Below are 18,079 nucleotides of genomic sequence, written 5' to 3' on the forward strand. Positions count from 1 at the left end.
TTCTTGTTTTCAAGAGGAAACTTTAGAGAAAAATTACTTCTGAAATGTGAAATTTGCTGCTGTTTTTAACCTGCCAACAACTAGCAGAATTTTGGCTGGTTGGGGGTGTTTTTCTTTTTCCTTAGTGCTTTGCCTCGTAAATGAAATAATGTGAATAAATTACATACATTATTTAAAAGAATGTAAAATAATTCCAGTAGCTAATTCCATTTGGCTAATTTTTAAAAGAAAAAATGTTTTGCCTTTGGTTAAAGCTAAGGCTCAACGTGCACAGCCCTGCTGCCTTTAATTCTAATACAGGCTCATCCTTTAGATAACGACCAAGTAATCCTTAGAACTGAGGAAGCTGCATCAAGAGGTTTGACAAGGCTCATTAAAGTTCAATTAGAAAATTCGTTTTAACACCAGGCATCCTGCCCCTTTTATTTCCCAAGAACAAACAATAAAATTTTCATCACATACACAAGTACATACTTAAAATGTGCTATGGAAATAAGTAATCTTCATGTTTAATTCATCTTATATCATAATTGATGTCCATTAGGGATTTGGATCAGGCATTGGGTATACAGCTACACACTGGGGCATTGGACATGATTCCCAGCTGTCCCTACTGGGAAGTTTGTCAARTGAATTGAAATAAAAATTATTTTCAGAGGAGTTATGATAGATCTTTTCTAAAGTGTTCATCTGTTTTCTGAACAGTGAAGTCTAGGCAGACACTTAAAAAAACTTGACTCAGCACCTTTATATTGAGGGATTTCAGGGCTCTTTTAACTATTTCTGTACATTTTATTCGTTAAGCATCACGCTATTTTCAGTTGCTGGTTCTCAGCCATGAGGAGTATTCCCCTCCTTCTGCCCCCAATATTGCAAAAATTTAAATTTTCACTCGGCTGTTTGATTACAGGATATGAGTTTTGTGAGCCTCATGACGTGCACATTTACAACATCAGTAAATCCAGATGTGAAAYCCGAGCATTAGGCAGCTCCCATGTGCTGTGGCTCTTAAGGCTGCTCTTAATTCCTTTTTTTGCAGCGATAAACCTGCCAGGAGTGCAGTGCTTGTTATGCTGTGATGGATGTCTCATGGAGCCAGTCCTTGTCCCCAGTGCCTGCCCTTTCCCTGCCTTTGTTTCCTCTGCAGAGCTGCTTATCTGTGAGACATTGTGCAGCCTTCTGAAGTGGTGCAAACCTTTAAATAAATGTGGTAATTTTGGCTGAATGTAGATGTGGGGACTGGCGTGCTTGCTTTCTGAAGTGCTGGGGTGGGGCTGTTCAAACYCTGCCTTTGAGGAGCCCCTTCTACAGAGTGGACACTGTCTGCATGTAAAATTATCCATTAGGAAATGCTTGGGGAAAGTAAACGAGTTCTGTGATGGTTTTTTATTGCATTTATYGCCTCCTTGCATTAATGCAATTAATGTAGAAGTGTTTGGGTAGTCTTAAAACATAGAAAGAAAATCACATAGAAGGTAATGACTCATGTCAGGGAAAGAGGTGCCCTTTGTGCTGTCCCTGCAAGTCTTGGCTATGGTCGGTTTAGGAGGGCTTTTAATTCCCAAGCTGGTGATCAAAACTTTTCTGGCAGTTGCTGCTGTTTGGTTCTTAGTCCTGGGGCACAGGTCATTAGGGACTGCAGCATTTTGGCTGCCCCAAAAGACATGTATTTCCATGAGTTTTAAGTTTTATTCGGTGGTACTGACCTTGCAGGAACAGTATGTTCCAGAGGAAACTCAAATATTAAGTCTTCATAATTTTCACYGTAAATCACTTTGGAACCCTGCATTAAAAGGGTAAAACCCTCTTAAGATATTTATTTCCCWGCTGTAGTTGTAAAAATAATGTTCCAATATAAAAAAATTTAAAATACTAATAAATGGGAAAATCCACAGAGAACCYCTTAACATCTAAAAGCCAAGCCAGCTCAGTGACTCAGACATTATTAATTGTTATTGCTTGGTGTTCCTAAAGAACCTTCCCTGAGTCTTTTTTGAAAGACTAATAACTAATTTAAATAAGCTGCAGTGTTTCCATGCTAGGTAGGCTAGGTGTTAGAGCTGACAGTGCAGAGTGTAACCTCACAGCTATTAAACATTAAACATTAAACAGGCATTTGGTGAAGGCAGGGGCTGTAACAGAGGCCCTGGTGTGTGTTTCTTCCCCTCCTTGTGAGAATTTAGCAGATTATTTGGGTGAGCCCCCCTGAAGCACACCCCTTTTAGTAGGTGTTGGTAGCTCAGCAAATTTTAGGTGACAAAATTCACTTGTGGCTGTGACCTCTTGGGTGAGTGCACTCGGTCATTCCTAAACACTTCTCTCAACTTCGACCCAAATGTTTCCTGCTGATAGAAATGCCACTTCCTTCATTTTGCATATGTTCAGAATCAGCACCTTATATGATGTCTGCAGCTTGGCCAGTGCATGTCATTCAGTGAAGACAGCAGGCTGCCATGGAATTCCTTCTCCCAGCAATACTTTGTGGAGGATGAGCTCGCTTTTTGCTGCCACCCAGGATTAAAACTGCACATACCCCAGGGCTGCAGCGTGGGCTTTCAGTGACTTGGATGAGAACTGCACAGATGCATCAGAACAGCATGGGCAGCGACTTCTGGGAAGATCATGAAAAACTAAAGTCTGGCTAATGGAGCCCMGTTCCTCTCCCTTCCCTTTTGGCAGCCGCTCGTGATAACACAAAGTGAGTACAAAGCTTGGCACTGAGACAAAACGCTTCTGATTTGTGCTTTAAGTGTTCCTAAAGGCAAGAGGGATCTTTAAGGGCTTCCCTGAATTGATTCCTGCTTGAACCAAAGCCAAAGCTTAAGCCAGACTTTGCAGAAGTGCAGCTGCCTGCCCCATGGCCGTGGCTCTGAGGATCTGAGGACTCAGACTGGCTTTGCCACAGGCTCTGGGCTGAGCTGAGCACAGGGGTGAGCCTGGCACAGGGTGTGGGGTGTTTGCCAAGCTCAGCCCTGAGCAGGGCAGGGCTTTCCTGGGTGGGAAGACAGCCTGGAGTGGGGATGGATCTTACTGAGCACCTGGAGCCTCTTGGGACCAGCATGGCTCATGTTTGTGATGCTGTGTAAAAGTGATGTGACAAATTCACCCACACCAACAGCACACAAGGAGCTTTCCCACTTTGGCAGGGGTCAGTGGGATCCAGTGAAATGCAGAGACTGAAGGAGGGGGTGTTGGAGCCATGTGATGAGCTGAGATGATGTACCTGGCATCCTGCTCAGCCCAGGCACTGTCTCCTATTTTGGATAARACCCCTTTGCTCCTGTGAACCGCTTGTGTGGGGGTGCTGGGCTACATTTCCTGTCCCATCTGCTTTGGTTCTGATGAGCATCAAGTCTTCGAAGCTGCCCTCTGCTCTTGTTGATGGCATCCTTCAAATCAGTTCCATCTTCRGGAATGTGAAGTCTTGGGGAAGGAGAAAGGCTTGTTGGTGGTTTTGTTTGGGTTGGTTTTGTCTTTTTAACTTAAACCTTATATACCTATTTTAAATATAGCYCTTCAGAATTCAAATAACATTGCATAATTTCTATATTAAGATTTAAACCCATCATAATATCTCAAATTCACATAAACCAAACATTTAAACCTAAGATGTTTCCTATTAACATGTAAAGAAAGCTACAGCCCAGAGAATTCTCTGGCTAAACACATGAATTATACTTAATTGCAAACCATTTTTGTTCATAAAAGCAGCAGCTATCAGCAATCCTTTCTTAGGAAAAGGTGACGTGAGGTCTTTTCTAATTTTTTGATCATATTATGATTAGCCATAATTGGCTCAAGTCACTAATTATGTAGATTTTTTTTTCTGTGATTGCTTTTTTAATACAAGCTCGATKTTTTTTTGTAGCCAGTGCATCTATTAAAATACTTCTTTACTGCATTGTGAATTGATTTCCAGCTTTTATTCAAAAGCATTTTGACATAAGTTGAAGGTAAAATTAATTATCTAAACAATAAGAAATGTAAAAAATAAGAAAAAATGTAATTGCTAACATGGTGTGCTATTAGCATAAATAAATTTGAAGTTCCTTTAATGCCACWACCAGTGGTAACTGTTACCAGGCAATCAGAATTAATCTTTTTCTTTGGGAAAGATTAACAGTTAACTGGGATTATACAATAGGATTAACAGCAGTTACTAAAATGGAAATATTTTGGCTGCAGTCAGTGGCTCCCAGGTCAAACTCCTATTTATACCATCCTTGATTGCATCGTGTTCCCTCTAATGTTTTCTGCTSTTTGAATGCACAAGTTGGGTTTCACCTGCGTTGTTTGGGAGGTGAAGTGGAGCCCTGCCATTGCTGTCACCTTTCCTTGGCTCCAGGAGCTCTTCCCTCTGCCCTCCCCGGTCCCGGGGCTGGGCTGGGTGTGCTTGGTGACAATCTGCTCTGGGACAAGGGGGAAGACACCCCAAGAACCCAGTGCTTTGGTGCTTTTAGCTCCATTTTCAAGGACAGTATTTTGTTCTGTTAGACAAGGATCTGTGCTAAGGACCCTTGGGCTGCTCCTCTGTTGGCTGCAGGGTACAAAACACAAAAATGTCAGRGCAGAAAGCACCTCCTGGCTTTGTAAAGCGTGGGCAGTCCAGCTGAACGTCAGTGATGAAGGAGGGACATCGGCTCTGAGGCATTGCAGGAGGGGAATGTTGTCTCCTTTATTTAAGAAATCCACTCCCTTTCTTATGCAAAGCATACAGTGACAGTAACAGGAAGCATCATTAACCTTCCTTTCATTTGGGGAGGAACTGTTTGACTGCACTAAAATTATTATGAGCGATACACTGGTAATAAAACAGGATTGCTAATTGGAAATTAAGTCAGAAGAGAGGTGTCTGAGGGACAGAGCAAAAGGTGACACTGGCATATGTCTCATTCTCTGTGCAAAGGACTGCAGGAGAAAGGAGAATTGCAGAGGGCAGAGCTGAAGCCACATTGAACTGCTGTGGGTTTAATGTGTTTGCAGTTCCCTATCTTGGTGGCAGACTCTGCTACTGTGCACCCACTGCCAAACTTCCATGAAATGAAAATTCTGCTGTGGTGGAAAATGTTATTGCTGGCTTTTTTTTTTGGCTGAGAAAATCATGTACTCTTTGCTTTGATTTATTCCATTTTCTTTCCCAAGAGTGTTCTAAAATGCCTAAATAGCCAATATTGTCTATGCTGACTCTTCAGTGAGGAAAGAGCAATGTGTTCATGCCTTGGGGCTCTGAATGTCACCAGCTGAATTAGCAGAACAGGTTGAAGTTAGATGGATGGCAGTTTGAAAATCCTCTCTTGGTCTGTTCCACTCTGAGTTGTTCGCTGTCCACTGGACGAAAGTGCAGTTTTGTGTCCAAACTGTGCCCTTTCTCATCAGAAGATCAAAATGAGAGTTGATCTTTTGCCCTCTTGTGATGGTGTCTGTGTGTGTTGCTCTTTTGTGGGGTGTTGAGTTGGGATTCTTGGTGAGCTGCTTATTTCTAGGTYAGCAAGAGGCTGTTGGTTATGAATTAGAGATTTTAAATCAGCTCTCCAGAGGCAGAGAGCTATCTTTGTACTCTYTTCTTACATGCCATGAAGCCTTTCAAAGGTAAACTGAAAGCCATTCTCTGCAAAATACCAATTTTCCTTTGCTTTATTTACTCACATTCAGAATTACCAAATCTGGGTTTAAATACTATTTTCCTATGTTGTTTTTTTTTAAGGTTCTATTTTCTGTTTCCCAGTTCCATCCCATTAAAGCAGTTCTGGGGTAAGGGGCAGAACAGCCTGAACCCCCACCTCTGCCTCTCTCTCTTAAACCAATGTGCAGAGAAAAATTGTCCAATGCGGTGTCAGTGTTGTGGTAAAAATGGAACTGCAGTCTATGCAGGCATAATTTCAGRGATGAGAACAAATAGAAGAAATATSTTTACTTGTTGGTGGACTATGAGAAAAAAAGTCTTGCAGCTGAGATTTGTAACCTCTGTGGGTTCCCTGTACTTGGGACGTGGTCTGAGGTGGGTGGGATACCCTTGGGTCTTCTTGGATTTATTCAGAATGAGGGGAGCCCATGGATGGGTTTTAAATATCATAAACCTCATGCAAGGAACAAATCTTTGTGTTAAATAGGATTGTAACTCTCCTGTTTGAAAAGAATAGTGTAGAGTTGGCATAGGTGACTTTTCTTTTTAAAGCCATATAAATCTCTGTGAGGCTCCTTGGTTATTCCCAATGGGTTCAGGGAGGGAGTCCTGGAGAAAATGAACTTAAAATGAAGAAAGAAATAAAAACTGGGAGGGGGAAGAATTGAGTAAAACACTCTTCTGTGCCTTAGTCACAGCAGTTCAAAATTAAGTTTTCAATTTTTTTGTCATTTTTTTATTTCTTGAAACATAAATCTGAGTATTTGTATGGCAGCATCAACTACAGTGTTAAATTCAGCCTTCAATACACTGAAAAATGTATTAATAATGATTCAGGATCTTAAATGCCTTAACATTATTCTTCTATTGCCCTGGCTTTAAACACTTACACTTTTCAAGGGAACAGCAACTTAATTCTTAATTAAAATCACTAAGCAAGTGCAGATGATGTTTAATTTAAATATTTATTGAATTTGTTTAAACTTTCAAAATAGATTAAACTTTGAAAAGTAAACCTGCTAATATCTGAATGATAATTTTACTTCTGAGCCCAATCAAGAAACTAGTCARGAATACAGCTAAGAATTTGCTGTGTTTGAGGAAATACTTTTAATAAAGTATATACATTGGCACTTTAAAAATTAGTGCTCTCCAGTGAAGAAAGATTTTGTTTCACCTCATAGTATTTTWAAATCCTGCATTGTCTCTTTGCTTTCTGGGAGTTGCAGTTCTTCCTGGTGGCCTAAGTACAACTGTAAAAAATATACAGTGAACCAAAGACAGATAAAACCATGCCCACATGCTAATCCACTTGCTTTTTGTAATGCTAAGCACGTTGAATTGAAGCCCGTGATTATCACAGCTGATTTTAACTAATCAACACRTATAAAGTTAAGCATGTATGTAAATGTTTTCAGAGGAGAAATATAAACGACACACAAAGAATTTTTTTTCAATTTTAAGACTATTCCTATCTGTTAAGAAGTTATTTGCATTAAAATGCTCTCCCCAGCAGTATTTGTTAACCCAGAGCATCCTTTAGCACAGCATTTTCTCGAGTATGGCTCAGCCACAGCACCACACCACCAAGGCTTTTTCAGGGACTGGTTCAAACTCTTGGCTTCTCATTCCTGTTCGCCTCTAAGCCAGTTTTATTTCCTGCAGTACCCTTTCAAATTGAGAAACAGCTTCTCTATTGCATTTATCTGTCCCATGCCTAAAGGCCATCAGATCCTGCAAGCTTTAGGATGATTTAATGTACCTTGCAGGTTTAATTTTGCAAAAATGCTCACATTGCCCAAATAGCATGATGCTTATGAAATCTTTCAGAACTGAATTTGAACCTGCTGGAATTCAGTTTGGCAGTGTCTCACATTTTTAAGCGTGGCAGAAAGTGTTCCTGAGATTGACAGGCTCTGTGCATTTCATACAGATGTTTCAACTGGCCTTACAGCCTTCCTTTGGTTTTTACTCTGTATTAGGAAGTCTGTAAGAACAGCAAGATCTTTTCTGCTTTTTCTTTCTGCTGCTACAAAACATTATGTGAATTGTTTCAGACTGTGTTTCCTGTCTAATTGTACATTTCTGTTTAGGTTGGAATAGAGCATGTGTTTAATTTTTTTCTTRGCCTCATTACATTTCATTCCCTGCTTCACGCATCGCCTGTCTTGTTAGTCCATAAATCTGATGTATTCTAATGACTGTAAATTCTCTGTTTCCCCTGGCTGTGTGTCACCAGCAGCACTAGTCACTTTGGAAATTGCTTTCCTGAGAGGTCATTTTATAAAAGATAAAGGAGGAAGCAYTGTGCAGTGCTGGTGTGTAAGGCTGGGGGTTTCTCACTCATTTGAGCCTCAGAGAAGCTGCTGCAGCCTTTCCTCTGCTCACAGGGCCCTTCCCAGCCACTGTCACAACCTGAGAGGGTCACCAGAGCAGTGCCTTGTGCTTCAGACAGTGGAGTGGCAAAGTCTTCACTGGGTTTTGTCATCTGTGTGCAGTAAAAATTGTATCACATTGGTTGGGTGGCCTGGTAAAGGAGAGTTACCAGTTCAGAATCACTTTTGTKGTAAAAAGGAGTTTTTAAAGATAGAAATTTTGTGGTACTTAAAAACAGACAGACTCAGAGCCTGCATTGGATGATGCATCACAGGATCCTCTTTTACAAGAACATAAATGGCCAAATCTTCTGTGCCTCCTCTTTGCTTTCTCTCCCCTTTGGAGAGCACTGATGGGGAGATATTTGGTATATTGATGTGACARTAGGTCTGTGGGTTAGCTGAGATAGGTTACATCACTAATTTTGCCCTGTTTTCATGCTGATAGATGCCAGTGCCTCCTCTGTGTTCTTGTTTCTGTGCTGATCCTGCTTTGGGGCAGGTTTGGTGGTGCAGACACTGCTGCAGACAACACAAACCCGCTCACAGACTTCCTTGTGCTGCTGCTGCTGCTTTTTGTGCTCCTTCCCCCTCTCATTCAGCACTTCTGTACTGTGCTAGATATCCCAGGAAACTCCTGGGGAGAGATTTTGATCTTTCTTGGATTCCTGCACAGCCTTTGCATGGACACTTTCCTGCTGCTGCTCCAGGCCCTGGGGTCTGTGTGAGGGTGTGGGGTGCACTGGGGAAATTTGTAATTTTWTTTCCTTAGGCTGTGCAGCAGAGGAGTTGTGGAGCAGGAGCTGTTCAGTTCCTCAGTGTCAGGATTTTCCCTGACCCAGGCTCCTGTGCTGGGTGACTCCCCTTGCCAGGGCTGCTGTGTTCCATGAAACGTGTGGTGCTTTGTGGCAGCAATTCTTGCACAAGGATACCATCCACAGCCTTGGATAATGTGTTCAAGATTCATGAATGAAAAGATCACAGTGAAGTTTAAATACTAGTGTTTATTTTTCCTGAATCTCTTCACCTTGTTTTTTATTTCTTTCTGMTGTTTCACATAATCGGGGAGAGTAAGTGGGGATGGGAACGTGCCAGCTTTTGGCTGGATTACTGAAGGGCAGTTTCCACAGCCATGTGAGACTACTACAGCAAAATTCAATTAGGCTGTTTCATAGAGGTTTTAATTGATTAATGTATTTATTTAATTTTGTGAGGTTTAATAGCTTTTTAACATCCATTTGAACGTTTCTGGTTTTTGAGTGACTCACATTACCTGCTTTTCTAGCCCAGGGGTGCTACAACATCATGTGTCATGCTATAGTGGCTTTTTTGAGTCCATTGATGACTGCAGAAAGTATGAATTCTCCCTTTGCACAGAAATATGCCAATATATTGCCTTCTGCTATTTTTTCAGATATGCTGCTTTAATTAACAAAGCTCATGCCCAGGGATCTGATTGCTGAAAAGCTCTGGTGACAGATTAAACCTTCCTGCATGGGGCTGGTTTGTTGTGTTTGCAGAGGARCCATTCAAACCAGTGCAGGTTTGCTTCAGTGGAACCCTGAGAAGAAATTCAGTGATAAACCAGACTAAATAAACAAGAAAAGTAGAGTGGACGAGAGTGGCATGAGCTCTTGCTGGTGTTTGTGTGATGAAAGCTGCCTGAATTTGAAGATGTTAATTATGGGCAATTTTTGCTTGGTGTTGTGGGGTTTGAATTACTCAGAAATTTGTTTAATGATAAAATACTAAAACCAGAACAAATTCTGAGTAAGCCACTGACCAAGCTGTCCAGTTAATAGAATTTTATCTAATGGACTGATTCAATCAGGATGTTTCAAATGTACTCTAGAAAAGCCGCAGACAATTAAACTTCAAGGATGGCCACTRTTTTTCATTCATCTCTCTCTCCATCTCTCTTCCCCAAAGGTCTCCCTGCCACGTCTGAGTCTCCTCCCCAGTGAGCAGCTCAGCTCGGTGCCATCCACAGGTTCAGAGTGCTTTGAGAAGAGCCCCTGAAGAGCTGCTGGGAGGGCCCTGAGTCACAGGCACACAAACCTGCTCAGCTCATCACTCAACACTGGCCTCAAATCTTCTTTGGAGCCGCTGCCAGAGGAGCTGAATTTCCCTATTTCCTGCTGTGCTGCCCAGATCCTGGTCCATGGCAGGAGGGGCTGGTGGAATCCTGCGTGTCCAAGGCTCTGGGTGAGCGTGGGATCATCACCCACAGCCTTCCCTGTGCAGTCCCTGCCGCAGCGCTGCGTCCCCACCCGCCAGATGTGCAGGTGGCTGCAAAGAGCTTCCCTCCCTGAGCWCAGGGGCTCTCCTTCCAGAAAAAAGTAAGTGTTGGTCGCTGAGGGCTGGGCAGATGTGGTGGTGCATGTTCAAATAAAGAAGCTGCTGCTCCTTTGGGGCAGGGAAGGGGGACAGGGCTCTCCAGAATGCTGGCAGTGCCTGGGTTGGGRAAGTGCCAGTTCCAGCCCACTGCTCTTAATTTGCCTGGCAAGGCAGCTCTCCCAGATGAGGGGACATGTGGTGAAGCCAAAATTCTGTTTAGGAAGCTTTATTTGGTTTAAAATGCTTTGTTAGCAAATACTGCTTCTGACTTCTTCTAACTTTTAACTAGCCTCAGTTCACCTCTCTTTATTTGAAATTCAGTGGCACTTTACACAAWGTGTTCGCATCAGCCAAGCCACTGCTGGGTTCGTACACAGAGTAGTTTAGTGTGCATCTGTCTCATTTCTTTACTGTCCAAGATGAATCTCAGGGGACAGAAGCTCTGAACCAAGTGGCTTCAGGCTATTCATCTGGAAAACAGAGCCACTTAGACCTTTGTAAAGAAAATAATTTAGTAATCAGTGCAAGGGACCTGTCTCTAAGCCAACCCACTTGGAAAAATTGCCAGTGCAGTAACTACAGACGTTTTATGACAATAATACTGATGATGTCCTTCCATTATTGCCAGAATTTCTTCTTCCCTGGAACTTCAGGGCTGAGTTGGTTTTGCATCAATTTTAATGATCCTGTGCATTAGAAATGCTTTGTAATTTGAGATTGATGCTGCAGAGCTGGACATTGACATACTGCTTTCCATTTTGAAAATCTTTCTGGCAAACATAAAATTTGGGGTGAAATACTGCACAGAACAAAGTGAAGGGTAGACTGATCTGTAGATATAGAGTTAATGCAAGGTTTTGGCTGTGTGATTTTTAGTTTTGCTTTTGTTTTTATTGCCCATGGTTTATAATATCTTGAAGGGATAAATGTTAGGGTAAGGATGGGGATACTGTATCTTGCTGGTGAGATACTCACTGCTCCCTATCAACAGTACATGCCTTTTAGGGAAAAATTCTGCAGGGATTTGCTGTCCTGACTTTTTTTGCTGTGGGCTCCTACATGGAAAAGATGTGGGGCAAAGTGGGAACCACAAAGTGGGAACAGAGGGATGGGTGCCTTGGCTCTCCCAGTGCAGATTCTGGGAATCTCCAGGCACCACTTCCCCCAKCAGCTCACAGCGAGGAATCCAGGCTCAGCACACAGATCAAATCTACTGTTGTGCCATCCYGGTTTCATGTGATAAAGGTTACTGCTGAGTTCAATTAAATACACGGAAAAATAAAAGAAAGAGCAGAAGTGATGTGCCTTGAGGCACAGAAGCCTTTATGGTGCCTTTCACAGGCTCGATTACACTGCTGGCAACTCTTCCCAGCATTGCTTTTGAGCAATGTTAGTGAGGTGGGAGCAGAAAGAAAATAATTCTAAATTGATGTGCCCTAAAGGCTCATCTWGAAGATTTTCACTAGCTTCATAAAAGTTGTGTACACTTAATCTAAAAAAATACAGCAAAATGCTCTGTTTCCTTTGCATGCTCTTGKCTTTTAGCCTCTTGATTTTTATTGTGCTATCCTTGCCCCATAAAATTTAGAGAAGTGTTTTGAAGTTTACATACTATAAAATTGGTAGCTGTCGATCTTGAAGGATGTTTTGAGCAGCACAAAGACAAGGTCAAGACCCCAGGGAGTCTCACTAGTGACTGGAGATTTGTTAAGTCTCAGACTGCTGCAGCACATCCTCCTCTGATGGGTGGGAATGATTTGTTGGAATTTGACTAAGAATTAATGAGAAAATGACTTTCTGGTGGGAAAACAGAAAAGCTTTAACATCACCAACCCATTATTGCTTGTGGACTTTAATAGTGAGAAACTGTACTTTTGGAGAGGGTAATTATTTCCATGAAAAACCCAGGGTTGCTGTCCAGCAGTAAAACCACTCAAGTCATTTCTGGGGGAAGCATTTCTCAGTGACAGCCACAGAAGAATTGSTTTGTGCTTTTCTCAGGAGAGAAAATACCTGTGTGCTCCCTGTGATCATGGACAGCATTCAYCTACTGCTCGTCACCTGGTGGGTGGAGGTGGGGATGTCCAGCTGTCAGAGACCCAGGGGAGAGAAAGCCAACTCCAGCTGGATTTTACTCAGGGCTGTTTGTTCCCAAAAGCAGATTGTTTGTTCTGCCAGCAGATTTAAATTACTGCTGCGGTTGTCAACAAATTGCCCCGAATATTCTGCAATGATTAAGGTCCTTGGGGGTTTTGGATCTCTTATGTTTCTCAGTGTAGCTGCAGATTGTGAACATAAGGGTTGCATCAATTGATTTAAATAATTAATTAAAAGGTAGGGGTTCCTTTCCTTCTGTGCACTTCGGGTAGGAACATTCCTGCTGACTCTGCATTTGAATCATGGAATATTCTGAGCTGGAGAGATCATTGAGTCCAACCCTCGAGTGAATGGCCCATGCAGGGATCAGAGCCTGACCTTGGTGTTATCAGCACCAGACTCTGACCATCTGAGCTGTGCCTCTGTCCTCTCACTGCTGGAAAGGATAACCTGGTCAGGAGCTAAATATTAACTGAAAACTTCCAGCTTTTGCACTTGACACACAGTGGCTCTCAGAAACAGCTGGTGCCTTGCTGCTCCAGCGCCAGAGTGTTTTGTTTGATGACTTAATCAACATGTTGTTCTATTGGGAACCGTTTGCAGATTCGAATACAGATGTAGGATGATCATTTTTGTAATTTAAAATAGAAAAGTTCATTTTCTCAGACTCAAAAGAGGCCCATGATGAAAAAGCCCATGTCCTAGTCCTGATTTGCCCTGGAGCCAAGTCCAAGCAGGTTGTGGCCCTTGTCTGAGCAGTGCAGGGCAATGATTTTGCTATGATTTGACCGAGTTATTTAGAGCATCGAGAAGGGTCACACTGATAACATGCCCAGAGTTTACAGAGCTTTATTTCTAAAAAAGAGAGAAAAGGATGAGTCCTTCTGCTCCATTAACAAAGACTTGCTTTTTATGCTGAGCAGAGATGGRCTTGTTTATTCCCTACCCCCCTGGAATGAATTGAAACTCTTTATTGCTGCATTGAATTAAAAGCTTCTTCACCCTATAGTTTTATAATATTATAATATTGCAGGAAGCCATTATGTGGTACATTCCAGAAGAGACTTTTCATCCAGATYTATAATTTATCTTCTGCTGTTCTTGATTCTAGCTGGATCTACAGATCCAGTATATTCAGGGTTTTTTAAAATATAGAAAAGTACATATGATATTAYTGACTTTTGGTTTGGGAGTGCATACGGGTTAGGTTACATATTACTTTTTCTTTTGAAAGGGATTACAATTTTTTCTTTTTGCAAAAATTCAGTTGCAACAAAGTGAAGGTCAGCTTTCCATGCTGATATGGCCTTTTATARCTTGGACTTCCTTCTGACCTTGTTGTCTGTGGTTTTTGTATTGCTGCAATTTCATTGTGCTTAGAGKTYRTGGGACCAAACCCAGGCCTATTAYGATTATTCTGAAGATCTTGAGAGCAAGGTTGCTCTGCATATCTCAAGAGAGTTAACTGTTGGTTTTGATCCTGCATGTACAGTTTAAGTACTAATTTAGTTGCTAGACTGCCCTGAAGCTTCAGCATTAATCAGGAGATAATCAGTAATCCTGGCTTTTACAAACTTTTGAAAGTTTACAGAATTATAGAGCTTTCTCTGGCAAGGCAATTCCTTGATCTTGTTAACAAGGAAAACAAGAAGCTTAAAGCTGAAAAAACCCAGTTGTTTTTGTTGTTGTTTGGATTTTGGTGGTTTTGTTTTGGTTTTTTTTTTAATTTCTAGGGTCTGATCCTAGCATGCTTACTCAGTTTACAGGCAAGGACATGAAATGTTTCTCATCCTCAACAGCAGATTTACCCCAGCCTCTGCTTGGGAGACTGGGTGYTCTTAGTCATGCTCCTTTCCTCCTTTCTTTTCTCTCCTAGCATCTTCCTGACTACGAGTGCCCAATTGCATCTTAATTGGCTTCTTTCTTTTAATTGACCATCTCTCCTTCTAAATGGCAGTCAGTGCTGACCTGCTTTCTCTGCTGGAGATGCACATTATTGTAGCTCGTTGGAGACAGGCTGTTAAAAAAAAATAAAATAAAAAAAGAAAGAAATTCTAATTCACCTAGCTTGTGGGTAAGCAGGATTTTAAATGCTGCAATTTGCTTCACAACTCCCTTTAATGAGCAGGAGAGGGCACTTCTCCATTTTCTTAAGCTTAGCAGCTCTAGCATGTSCCACATGAACAGGGATGTAACTATTTTTTTCTAACATCTGCTTTCCTGTGCTGCTTTTAACACTTCCTGGACAGGTAACTCAGTAATTTTAAGTGCAATGTGTGATTATCACCTGTGATCGTGCAGCAGAGGTCACCTAAGGCCATGTTTTTAGCCAAAGCCAGATCATGCTCGCCGTATCTTGAGAGATGTTTCTCGCAGCTCAGTGCTCAGCAGACCTTTCCGGAGGCTTTTCCTGCTTTATTCTTAGCTTCTCCTGACACCCACAAATGACTGCAGGAAGATGGGTTGTCTGCATTGCATAAGAGCTGTCAGCAGGCAGGATCCTTCCCTTCCTGGGGCCAGCACCAGCAGCTGACCCGCGCCCGGATCTATTCCGAGGGATGACGCTGACTCACGGCGCTCTGCAAACTTGTGGGGGACTCTTGGTAAAAGCAGCAATGTATTAAGAGTAGATGACATCCCAGAAAAAAAAAAAAAGCTTCTGCTCCTGTGAGTTATTTCTGTCCATTTGGCAATCTGCTCTCTTCCTCAATTAAACACCACGTGGCCCTGGCGTTCCAGCAGACTCAAAGCAGGTCTGGAATAAAAACCACTGTATTGGAGATGTGTGACCATGAAACAGGACTGAGGTGCTTGTGGAGACGGCTGCTGCAACCTGTTCTTAAATACACCAATTTTACATCTGGTACTTGAACAGCCTGGAGAGGCTGGGACCATTTCACCCTGCCTGACCTCTTCCTGGCTTTGGGAGACTCTTTGAGTATCTTCAGGGTTTGTGGTTTGCTGTCTTCACAAGGTAGAAGGAAATGTTTGGAGATCCCACTTGACGCCAAAGCAGCTGGTAGCTACAGAAGGAACGAATTCAAAAGCAGTTTGCCATTGTAATGAGAAAGTAGTAAAGGCCCTGTTTTCAGACCTTGAAAATGTCATTCGGCTGGCATTGTGGAAGTAATTAGGTGATATCTGYCATGATTTTCCCACAGAGGTTTTGGCTTTGTATCACCACTCCGCTCAGGGTCCCAAGCCAGCTCAAGCACAATGTCACTGTGGCCGGGCCAGGGGCTCAGGGACCATCACAGAGCAGAGATTTGGCTGAAAATATGCAGGTWAAATGGCAGTATTTATGTAACTATCCATCAGCCACCACCACTGTCCCGCTATCAGGCCAGTGAGGTTTTCTTATCAATATCCCTGTTGCTATTGTTGTGTTTCRATTGGAAGATAGGACTCCTGGATTAGGGAGACAACTTCCTATGACATTTGCCATGAGAAGAATGCCTGTACTGGGAGAAAGGATGCTCAGTACTTAAGGTTGTGTTTAATATCCTGCTCAGTGACCTTTTTAAGAGAGCTGAAAGYGCTAATGGACAGGGTAGTCTGTGAAAGGATATGGGCTTTTAATCAGCTTCCCAATAGTAAGATAATAAAAGCAATAATCCTTTTAGGATTCTGCTTCTATGATCTCTATCTGTATTCTYCAAGGTCACTAAAGGAGTAAGTAGAAGGGAAGATAAGTTTCCAAGGAGTTGAACTGTAGAGAAGTGAAAAGCATCACACCCATCAGATAGTTCAGCTTTCAGCTCTGAAGAGAGTCTGCTCTCATGTAGAGAACAGACTGAGAGGTTTTGCAGGGCACTGGTCACAGCAAATTTCCAGTGTAGCATGAGCTTCATCTTGTGGTCCCAAGCACTRCTTGATACATTTAGAATGAGAATTTGGAGTTTTTCTTCTTAACAAGCTATTTGGCTTGGAGGAGGGAAAGAAATTGTTTTTGTAGTTGATGAYTCTGATTTGGTTTGCCATTAATGAATTTTTAAATTTTCTTTAAAACCTCTGCAGAAAACACTCCACTTACCCCCCAAAAACTATCATCTGCTGCACTTAAATCCATATCAACCACTGTTGGTGATTTTTTTAATATAATAGGATGGGTAAAGTAGCAAAAARGTAGCATTTAAATATCCAGAGCTGTTTCTGTTCTCATCTGTGGTGAGTCTACCCCTCAGCAGCAGAYATCCATTTTCCCTTGACTGCATTAGGCTCTGTGTACAAGAGCCAAATCAGGCTGTTTGCATGTTAAAGCAGCAGAGTACTGAGCAGTCCATCTCCTGTGAGCTCYTGGCACTGGAATGCCTCTGGCTGGGTCACTCCATGGGTCCACCCAGCCAAATGTGCYGTTTGCAGCAGAGCCCAGCAAAATCTGCCCAGGGAGGGTGGCTGAGCCCAGAGCAAACACAGAACTCACCCTGCAGCCTCCCAGGCTCCAGCAATTTCTGATCAGTGGCTTCTCAAGCCAGATCTGGGATTGTGGTGTTTAAATAGCCCCAAATGTTTTTATTCCTCCCCTCATTGTTTTGTTTAATTGTCTGTTGAACTCATGTARAAGGATGAGGATGCACAGGAAGGCAGCAGTTGAATTGGGGATTGCTGTGAGGAAAAATTGTGAGAGCTGGGCCCAAGATGAGAGAGGACCTGATCAATGCACASAAATATCTTAAGGGCTGCTGGCAAAAGGGTTGGGGCCAGACTCCTTTCAGTRGTGCTCAGTGACAGAACAAGGGGCAGTGGGCATGAAATGAAATAAAGGAAGTTCCATCAGAATAGAAGGGAAAGGTKCTGTGCTGTGAGAGYGACAGAGCACTGGAACAGTCTGCTCAGAGAGGTTGTGGAGTCTCCTTCTGAGAAATTCAAAACCTGTTTGGATGCACTCCTGGGCAGCCTGCTCTGGGTGAACCAGCCTGGGCCAGGGCGTGTTCAAGGTGATCTCCAGAGGTGCCTTCCAGCACCAACCATTCTRTGRTTTTGTGACCAAGAARCAAATTTTATTCTCCTGYCTAGAAAATGCACTGCATTTTTGTCTAGACCTTGATTTGCCTTTCTTTAATGTTGGTATAAGAACAAGGAAGCTTTGTCCTGGAATACAAAATAATTATTTGCCGTAGATGTTTTGGCTAATGAAAGGATATAACAAAGTTCCAGTTTGTAGTATAAGATTTATTCTGACTGCCAAAGCACAGACCTGCCTTCACAGCAGAACTGCTGTCCCCAGCCAAGTTSTGTTCCCTGTCCAGCTCCCGTGGAGCTCTGCAGGCTGGACTGGGGGACAGGGTGTGCAGGGGGACAGCACTGACCCATCCATGCTGAGTGTCAGAGGTGAGGCAGAAATGAAGAACAGCAGTGACAGATTATGGACAACAGAGTTAAACAGCATCTCCACATGCCAGAAGAAACCTTGGGATCTAATTGGAAATTTTCACATCAAATAAAGTACAAAATTTAATCATTTATGATTCCAACCTGGGAACTTTTTTTCTTTGAGGTGCTGGCCATGTACCTTTTCTCTCTGGGGCTTTACTGCCTGTGTTAAAGCCCAGTTTTATTGCATATCGTGGCACAATAATGATTTTTTTTTTTTTTTGGTGTACCATGCTGAGAACATCCAAGCCAAATTGTTGACAGTCTTAATGTG

The 18,079-nt window shown here is 42.4% G+C and overlaps 1 protein-coding gene across 1 annotated transcript in view; it reads left to right on the forward strand.

Moving 5' to 3' along the window:
* HTR2C (5-hydroxytryptamine receptor 2C) overlaps window positions 1-18,079 on the forward strand; it is a 200,541-nt gene that overhangs the window by 121,223 nt on the left and 61,239 nt on the right. Inside the window, exon 2 of the mRNA XM_057372635.1 lies at window positions 9,928-10,337. The gene's annotated coding sequence lies outside the window, so the exon portion shown is untranslated. The remainder of the gene's footprint in view (window positions 1-9,927; window positions 10,338-18,079) is intronic.

This window comes from Malurus melanocephalus, unplaced genomic scaffold (genome assembly GCF_030028575.1).
Source record: "Malurus melanocephalus ecotype Western Australia unplaced genomic scaffold, MMel_1.1 scaffold_174, whole genome shotgun sequence".
Classification (NCBI taxonomy): Eukaryota; Metazoa; Chordata; class Aves; order Passeriformes; family Maluridae; genus Malurus; species Malurus melanocephalus.